Here is a 9,355-nt window from a genome sequence, read left to right on the forward strand (position 1 = left end):
TAGAACAAGAAGAAATCACAATTTGAAGATAAGTGGTAAAAGATTCTCGTCGTACGAAGCCAAACACTTTTTCTTCAATCGAGCTGTTAATGTTTGGAACTCTCTTCCCTGTGATGTCGTTGATAGTACAACAGTTACGGCCTTCAAGAATAGATTAGACAAGTGTTTTGAACCAAACCAGCAACTAAGATATTACTCATTGTCGTAATAACGTAAAGTTCTTTCGAATACTGGTGTCCTTGTCCGCTTTTATCGCCCGGTTAGTGGTAGCAGTAATGGTAGTTCTTTCCTCTTTCCTTCATAATTTCCATGCAGTTTTTCCATGCTGCATGGTTCTTTTTCCTTTCCTGCCAGCTTTGGCTGGAGGGATGGGGGGGTGGGGAGGAGCCTTCACCTTTGCTGTCCTTCATCTTCCGCCTTTGATTGGATAGTAAGTGTAGCTTGTCACAAACAGCCTCGTAAGGACCAGCAGGTCTGTTGTTGTTTGTTCTTCCTTTGTGTTCCTCCTCTTCCCCCTCCTTTTCCTCCTCCTCCTCCTCCTCCTCCTCCTCCCTGATTGTCACTTCAATTCGGTCACAATTTCTGAAGAAGATTGGATGGAGGTGGTGCTTGCTTCCTCCTCCTCCTCCTCCTCCTCTTTCTTTACTTCTCCTCTAGTTCCCTGCCAGCACCATCTATCTCCATATACAACTTTTATTTCTTCTTCTTCTTCCTCCTCCTCCTCCTCCTCCTCCTTTCCTCTTCTTCTTCCTCCTCCTCCTCCTCCGCCCTTTCACTCTACTTCACAAAATTCAATAGCAAAAAAGTAGTTTAAAAATTTACGAGAGAGAGAGAGAGAGAGAGAGAGAGAGAGAGAGAGAGAGAGAGAGAGAGAGAGAGAGAGAGAGAGAGAGAGAGAGAGAGAGAAAACCACATATAGGCCTAACTGTCCCTTCTTTCTTTCTCCCCTCTTTCCCTCTCTCTTCCATAATAGAAGAAGAGGAAGAAGAAGAGGAAGAAGAGGAAGAAGAAAAGGAGGAGGTCGAAGTAGTGAAGGTGGAGAAAGAAGACGAAGATGTAAAATAATAATGATGATGATAATAATAATAATAATAATGATAAAAAAAACTTTGTGAAGGAAATTATGGAGCTAAAAAAGGATTAGAGTCATTAGAGGATGAAGAAGAGGAGGAGGAGGAGGAGGAGGAGGAGGAGCATACGAATAAGAATAACAATAAAAAGAAGATAGTGAAGAAGCTGAAGTAGAAGAAGTTAGCTGTAATAGAAATGAAGGCGGTAGGAAAGGATTAGAAAGAAGAGGAGACGTAGAAGAAAAAAGAAAAGAAGACGAAGAAAGAAGAGAAAGACGTCGATATGTGGTGGTGGTGGTGGTGGTGGTGATTGTTGGTGATGGTGGTGGTGTTGGTGGTGGTACCTAGGTGGTGGTGTTAACGGTAGTGGTGAAGTTGTTGTTGTTAGTGGTGGTGGTGATGATCGTGGTGGTGGTGGTGGTGGTCAAAGTAGAGGTAGTGGTGGTGGTGGTGGTGATGGTAGTCGAAATAGGTGGTGGTGGTGGCCAAAGTAGAGGTAGTGGTAGTGGTGGTGGTGATGGTCGTTAATGGTCGTGGTAGTCGTGGTGGTGGTGAAGTTGTGGTAGTGGTGATGATAGTGGTGGTGGTGGTAGTGGTGGTGGTGGTGGTGATGGTAATGGTGGTGGTGGTCAAGTTAATGGTCGTGGTAGTCGTGGTAGTGGTAGCGGTGGTGGTGGTAATGATGGTGGTGGTGGTGGTGGTAGTGGTGGTGATGGTAGTGGTGGTGGTGATGGTAGTGGTGGTGGTGATGGTAGTGGTGGTGGTGGTGATGGTGGCAGTGGTGGTGAAGTTGTGGTAGTCGTGGTAGTGGTGGTGGTGGTGGTGGTGGTAGTGGTGGTGATGGTAGTGGTGGTGGTAGTCGTGGTAGTGGTGATGGTGGTAGTGGTGGTGGTAGTCGTGGTAGTGGTGATGGTAGTGGTGGTGGTAGTCGTGGTAGTGGTGATGGTAGCGGTGGTGGTGGTACTGATGGTGATGGTAGTGGTGGTGGTGGTAGTGGTGGTGGTGATGGTAGTGGTATTGGTGGTCAAATTAATGGTCGTGGTGGTCGTCGTGGTGGTGGTGGTTGTGGTGAAGTTAATGGTTGTGGTAGTCGTGGTAATGGTGATGGTAGTGGTGGAGGTGGTCACGTTAAAGGTCGTGGTGGTGGTGGTGGTGGCGGCGGTCGTCGGGCGGTCCAAACATTCATCTTGTTAATGGCCCGGCCTTTTGTGCCCCGGAAGCTTCACTTTTTCCTGAATTTGTGTCACCGAGGACGGATCACAAATTAATCACGCCGACAGACAGTTGACAATCGATAGCAGGGAGGGTAAATAGGGAGGAGGGGGAGGAGGAGGAGGAAGAGGAGGGGAGGGAAGAAGGGGTGAGAGGGGGGCGGAAGGAAGGGAACGAAAAAAGAGGGGAGGAGGAGGAGGAGGAGGAGAAAGGGGTGAGTTCTGAAAGTAAAGAAAGCAAGAGGAATGGAAAAAGGAAGAGGTCGAGACAGCTAAAGGAGGAGGAGGAGGAGGAGGAAGACTGGATGGAAAGCAAGAGGGATGGAAGGAAAAAGAGGAAAAAAGAGAGGGCGACACAGTAAAAAAAGGAAGAGGAAGAGGGGGAGGACGAGGAGGGGGTGGAGGAAGAGGAGGAGGAGGACTGGAAGGAAAGCAAGAGGGATGGAAGGGAAGAAAGGAAAAAAGAGGAGGCCGACACAGTAAAGGGAGGAGGAGGAGGAGGAGGAGGAGAAATACAGCTTTACATAATCCCCTAAAATATATTGCTCATTTAATGCCGATATTTCCACATTTCCCCTTTCTCTCTCTCTCTCTCTCTCTCTCTCTTGCTAATGGAGGTAAGACTTTCTTCTCACGATGATTGATGATAATGATAGAGAGGTAGAGGAGGAGGAGGAGGAGGAGGAGGGGGAGGAGGAAAATTATAAGAAACAGAAAGAATTTAAAACTTGAGAAAAATGAATAAGTTACACACGATAAGAGAGAGAGAGAGAGAGAGAGAGAGAGAGAGAGAGAGAGAGAGAGAGAGAGAGAGAGAGAGAGAGAGAGAGAGAGAGAGAGGCAAGGAGGTTTCATGGTTGGTCAAGAGAGGAAAGAAGGAAGATAGGAAGAGGAGGAAGAGAAGAAAGGAAGGAAGAAGTGGTAAGGAGGGAAGAAAGTGAGAGAGAGAAGAGAGGAAGGGAGGAAAGAAGGAATGAAGGAAGAATTAAACTGTTTGCCCGTAAATTTGGTTATAAGTTCACTCCTATTTATTTTCTTGTCCTTTTTTCTTTGTTTTTCCTCAAGGGCGGACGTGACGGGGATGAACACTGACGCAACGCCTAAGTCGAGTGTAAACCCCAAAACACTTCCTTCTCGTTAATGATTTCTCTTTTTTTTATGTACTTCTGTTCCTTTACAAGTCTAACCCAATATCCTTCATCAATACAACCCTCTATATATGTTTTTTTTCAACCCGACTACGTTTTTTTTTTTAGCTCAACTATATTGTTATTTTTTTCAGGGTATGGGATTCGAACTTTGTCCAGGGCCGCCAGTTCCGCCAGGGGGGTCGTTTTCCAATACTTTTAGTCATGTTCTAAACTTGGCTCGCGTCACCCGATTTTACGGCGTGAAGGGCGGCGTTAAATTGAGTTTCGCGGGGAAGTGGCTGTGATAGCGGTGGCCGGAGGGTGGCGGCGGGGCGGCTCTGAGGCTGCCCCGTGAACCCTGTGTTATAGGCTGACCCGGCAGTGTGGACGTGAGGTTAGAACGAGCTCGGTAAAGGGTGAAGGGTGACGTTCGGTAAAATTGAGAGGCTGGACAAGACTGGATCATACATTTTCATGCATTTCAGGGCTCACACACCCACACCCACACTCGATAAAGCCTTCGTAGGGGTTTGTGTGTATTTCCAAGAGTAGTTTTTTGGGCCTGTTGATAGTTTGGCAAGGCTTCTATACCATGAACGAGATATACACTTATGAGAACCCGACGTAAGTTCATTGTGACCTTTGGAAATAATGTTGTGAGAGCCTAGAGGGTCTCAAAATATGGACCCGGGCTGTGAGGTTAGAAAGAGCTCGGTAAATGGTGAAGGGTGAGTTTTGGTAATACTGGTAGGTTGGCGATAGGTTGGGGGAGGTTAGGACGTTGAGTAAGGCTGTGAAGAAGGGTCAAGAGGATAGGAAAGAAGGGGAAAGAGGAGAAAAGAAGGGGAAAGAGGAAAGAGACTACAGAATACGAAAGGTTGCAAGACTGAGTAATGCTGAGAGGAAGGGTTAAGAAGATAGGAAAGAGGCTATAACAACGTTGCCAGATTGTCGTACTCAGCCGCTTATATATCACGACTTCCTACCCCCAAAACTGTCTTCTGGGCTCCACTAACGAAACTCATTTATAGTTATCGTTAAAAGAGTTAGATCCTGATGTTTCTAGGCAATAGTTAGGCGTCAGAAACCGGTAAATACTATGCTCTGAGTACGACAATCTGGCAACGGTTACGAGGCTCAGAGGATAAGGGAAAGTAGAAGAAAGGAGGAAGAACGGGAAAGGGAGGAAACGGGAAGGGGAGGAAACGAAAGGTTATAGTTTTGGGAAGGTTCGTGGACAATACATTATGCACATTCTGTTTTCCTCCGGTCCGTATCTACTAAAATTAAGGAGTAAACTAAATGAACCAACAGACATCTTCCAATAGCCTAGTCAACGCAAAAGTGGTCATTCGTGAAGGTTTTGTGTGTACGAGAAACAATACTAATATTCTTTTTGCTTCCCACCACTGGAAAATATATTATGCACATTCTGTTTTCCTCCGGTCCGTATCTACTAAAATTAAGGAGTAAACTAAATGAACCAACACATTTTCCAATAGCCTAGTCAACGCAAAAGTGGTCATTCGTGAAGGTTTTGCGAGTACGAGAGACAATACTAATACATTCTTTTTGCTCCCCATCACTCTTGTACTAAAATCAAAGAATAAACTAAATAATACCAACAGAGACCTTTTACAATAGCCTAGTACACTTAACGCTACACAACGCAAAAGTGGTCATCGTGAAGGTTTTGTGTGTGAGAAACAATACTAATACATTCTTTTCTCATTGTCACTCTTCTACAAAATCAACGAATATACGAAATACACCAATAGACCTTTCCTAATAGCCTAGTTCACTCCACGCTACACAAAACGCACACAAAAAAGGGAATTCTGTGTGTGTGAGAAACAAGGTATTCTTTTTCTCATTGTTCCTCTTCTTCTAAAACTAACAAATATACGAAATACACAAACAGACATTTTCCAATAGCCTAGTCAACGCAAAAGTGGTCATTCGTGAAGGTTTTGCGTGTACGAGAAACAATACTAATACATTCTTTTTGCTCACCATCCTTCTTGTACTAAAATCAAAGAAGTAAACTAAATATACAAATACAATAGCCTAGTTCACTCCACGCTACACACAACGCACGCAAAAAAGGGAATTCTGTGTGTGAGAAACAAGGTAATCTTTTTCTCATTGTTCCCATTCTTCTAAAACTAACGAATATACGAAATACACCAATAGACCTTTCCTAATAGCACAACGCACGCAAAAAAGGAGTTCTGTGTGTATGAGAAACAAGGTATTCTTTTTCTCATTGTTCCTCTTCTTCTAAAACTAACGAATATACGAAATACACCAATAGACCTTTCTCAATAGCCTCATCCACTACAACCTACACCCAATCCACGCAAACGAGGGGTCTTGCGTGAGGATTTTGCGTATGCGTGAAACAATATCAGTACTTTCTTTTTTTCCTTTTCCTCTTTTTCTACTGCAGTTAAATAGTAAACAAAATAAACCAATATGACCCTTTCCCAATAGCCTCATCTTCACGCTACACACAACGCACGCAAACGAATGGTCTTGCGTGAGTGGGTTTGCGTGTGCGAGTATAGAGCTAATCTGGGAGCGACCTGCAGACCGAGGGAACAGCGCTGGTCGGTATCAGACCCTTCCGCCTCTAGCATCAACTATTCTTAAAGACCGAAAGCAAGATCAATCGGGTTCTAGTGAGTGTTCTTCTTCGTTCACGGTACAGAAGAAAGGTCAAACTAACACCTGGGTCATGGAACTACCCCTGGAAATGCCCACAACTCCTACGAAGGCCTTATATAAGTGTGTGCTTGGCCGCTGAAATGTTTGAGAATATGAGTGTCTTGCCTTTTCTCTCCTTCCCTCTCGCTTCCTGCCTCCTTCCCTTCGTTGGCCCTTTAATTATCTCGTCTCTGAAGGAAGGGAGAAGGGAAAAGGGAGGGAGGAAGGGGGAGAGAGAGGAGGAGAAGGAGGGAAGAGAGAGGGGGAAGGAGGAGAGTCAGTCAGTTAGTCAGTAAATCAGTCAATTAGTCAAGCAGTCAGTCAGTTAGTTAGTTAGCCAGTCAGTCAGTCATCTAATCAGCCAAACAGCAATTCATTCATTATTTCATTTGATAAGTCAGGAATTCAGTCAGTTAACCGTTCAGTTAACCAACCATTCAGTCAGTGAGTACACCAGTCAGTCAGTCAGGAAGTTAGCAAGTCAACCATTCAGTCAGCAGATCAGTCAGTCAGCAACTCAATCGTTCAATAAGTTTTCCATCCAGTCATTCAGCAAACCAGTCAGCCTTCATACAATCTAAACATCTCCCTTCATACCGTCACCCAGTCAGTCAGTCAGTCTTCAATACACTCTAAACATCCCTCATCTTACCGTCTCTTCCTCTCTTTCTGTTCTCGCCCGCCATCTCAGCATCCTCCAACATCCTCTTGGCGCCGAGATGAGAGTCTGGAAAGAAAATAAAGGAAGATATAAAACCAGGTCAACCGGAGACACATAAAGCAGTAGAAGTAGTAGTAGTAGTAGTAGTAGTAGTAGTAGAAGTAGTAGTAGTAGTAGTCGTTTTGTCAGGTCTAAATATGTTTGTCTTGTGTTTATAACTGTCTTTTTTGTTACTCTTTTTGTCTAGTTAATTTTAAAAGTCTTCCTCTTCGTCTTTTATATTTTACATCGTCTTTTCCTTCCTTCTTTCTTTTTTCCGTTTCTTATTTTTGTTTCTCCCTTTTCTCCTCTTCATCCTACTTTTTCCTCTACTTTCTCCTCTTTTCTAGTTTTCCTTTTACTCTTCCATTTATTTTATTTATTTTTCTCCTACCTTTATTTTACTTATTCTTTTTTATATTTCTCCTCCTTCTCTTTCCTCTGTGTGTGTGTGTGGGTGTTTTTGTGTGCGTGCGTGCGAGCCTGTAATTCTTCTTCTTTGTGTCTAGTCGGTTTGTGTCATAAGTCAGTATTTGGAAGGATTCTGGACTTTATAAACCTTTCCCATAAGTTACCCCTAGAAAGACTGACGAGGGGCGCACAGCTTACTAAGTCTCTCCGCCTCGTCCGTCTTAAAAGAGTTACCCCGTGAAAATAAGGAGAGCGATCCATTTTCTTTCTCCCTTTGTCTTCGTCGGTTTTGCAAGAACTCCGAAAGATGGCGCAGTAAGTTACCTCACACACACACACACACATACACACACACACACACACACACACACACACACACACACAGAATAAGTGGGAAGGGAAAAAATTAGATGTAGAAGAAAAAGTAGGAGAAAGAAGTGCGCCAAGAGAGAACGGGAAGAGGAGTACAGGAAAAGGAGAGCGGAGGAAAGGAAACGGGAAGAGGAGAAGAAAAGATAAGGAAAGGGAAAGGGAAGGGAAGAGGGAGGGAAGGGAAAAGGGAGGGGAGGGGAGGGAGGGGAAGGGAAGGAAAAGAAAGGTGAATTTATATTTAAGGGAGACGAAGGGAAGAAAAGGAGGGAGGGGAAAGAAAGAGAAAGAAGGAGGAAAGGAAAAGGAAAGAAAAGAATGAAAGGATAAGGGAAGATAATGAGAAAAAAAGGAGGATGAGGGGGACGCGGAAAAAAGAGGAAGAGGAAGGGAAATGAGAAAAAGAAAAGATGATGAAAGAGAAGAAGGGGAAGAGGGGAACGGTTAAAGAAGGGGAAGAAGAGAGGAAGGGTTGAGGAAGGGGGGAGGGGAAATACAAACACATACCCAATTTAGGCCAGTCAAGAACTCTTTAAACAACGAGGGGAAGGAAAGGGGAAGAGGGGAAGGGGAGGAGGAGGAGGAGGAGGAGAGGGAAGGAAAGGAGGAAGGGGAGTCGTTTAGTCGTCTGCTTTAACGAACGACCCTTGAACGACCAGGAAGGGAAGGGCAGGGAGGAGCAAGAAGAAGGGAGGGAGGGAAAGGAAGGAGGAAGGGAGGGAAGGGAGAAGGGAAGGATGGAAGAGAGAGAGAGAGAGAGAGAGAGTGAGAGAGAGAGAGAGAGAGAGAGAGAGAGGCCAGATTGCGGTCATAAAAAAAGTTAGTGTTTTGGTCTCTGGCTCTCTTTGTGGCAGGTTGAACTCTCTCTCTCTCTCTCTCTCTCTCTCTCTCTCTCTCTCTCTCTCTCTCTCTCTCTCTCTCTCTCTCTCTCTCGGCGAATATCGAGTGACAGCCCAGTCGATCCATCTTCGGCACACACACACACACACACACACACACACACACACACACAAACACACACACGTTCTATGTCAATGTCAAGAGCTTTTACATAATTTTTTCTCAGGGTATTTTTTTCCCTAGTACCCCCCTCTCTCTCTCTCTCTCTCTCTCTCTCTCTCTCTGCCAAGCCTGTTCCACTCGTCCACCACTCTATTAGTACATCAAATCTTGCCTCTATGTTTAATCTGAATTTATCTTACTTAAACCCATTACTACGTGTCCTACCCGGCTATCTTATCACCAGAACCTTGTTAACATCACCCTTACTAAAGCCCTTCATCCATTTATTAGCTTAAACCCATTATTACCTGTTCTATTCTGCTTTATTAATTAACACAGGTATTAACCTCTTGAATGCGAATTTCCTACCAGAAGACCTCACCAAGCTACAGGAATGGATCAAAAAGAAAAATGTAAAGTCCTGCACCTCGGGAGGGGATATCCAGCATACCAATACCACATGGGAAACACTCCACTCTCCACCACAGAGGCAGAGAAAGACTGTATGTTATCAGGCTACCAGTGAGAGCTAAAGTCGTTCCAATCGTAGCAGACGGATTAATATTGCCCATATTGAAGCCCTTTACCAATTTATAAGCTTCGATCAAGTCTCCTCGCACCCTTTGCCCTCTAGAGAAAGCAAATATAAGGAAACGAAGAAGAATAGAGAAGAGTCAGAAATAGAAACAAGGAAAAAAACGGGAAAAAGATGAAAATGAGAAAATGATAAGTTGAAAAAATAGCAACAAGGAAAAT

General features: G+C 44.4%; 1 long non-coding RNA gene across 4 annotated transcripts in view; it reads right to left on the reverse strand.

Moving 5' to 3' along the window:
- The window catches only part of LOC127001870 (uncharacterized), a 72,609-nt gene that overhangs the window by 17,543 nt on the left and 45,711 nt on the right, over window positions 1–9,355 (reverse strand). For all 4 annotated transcript variants that reach the window (XR_007755486.1, XR_007755485.1, XR_007755488.1 and 1 more), the window contains one exon: window positions 6,770–6,844. This is a non-coding gene — a long non-coding RNA (uncharacterized LOC127001870). The remainder of the gene's footprint in view (window positions 1–6,769; window positions 6,845–9,355) is intronic.

This window comes from Eriocheir sinensis, chromosome 22, assembly GCF_024679095.1.
Source record: "Eriocheir sinensis breed Jianghai 21 chromosome 22, ASM2467909v1, whole genome shotgun sequence".
Lineage (NCBI taxonomy): Eukaryota > Metazoa > Arthropoda > Malacostraca > Decapoda > Varunidae > Eriocheir > Eriocheir sinensis.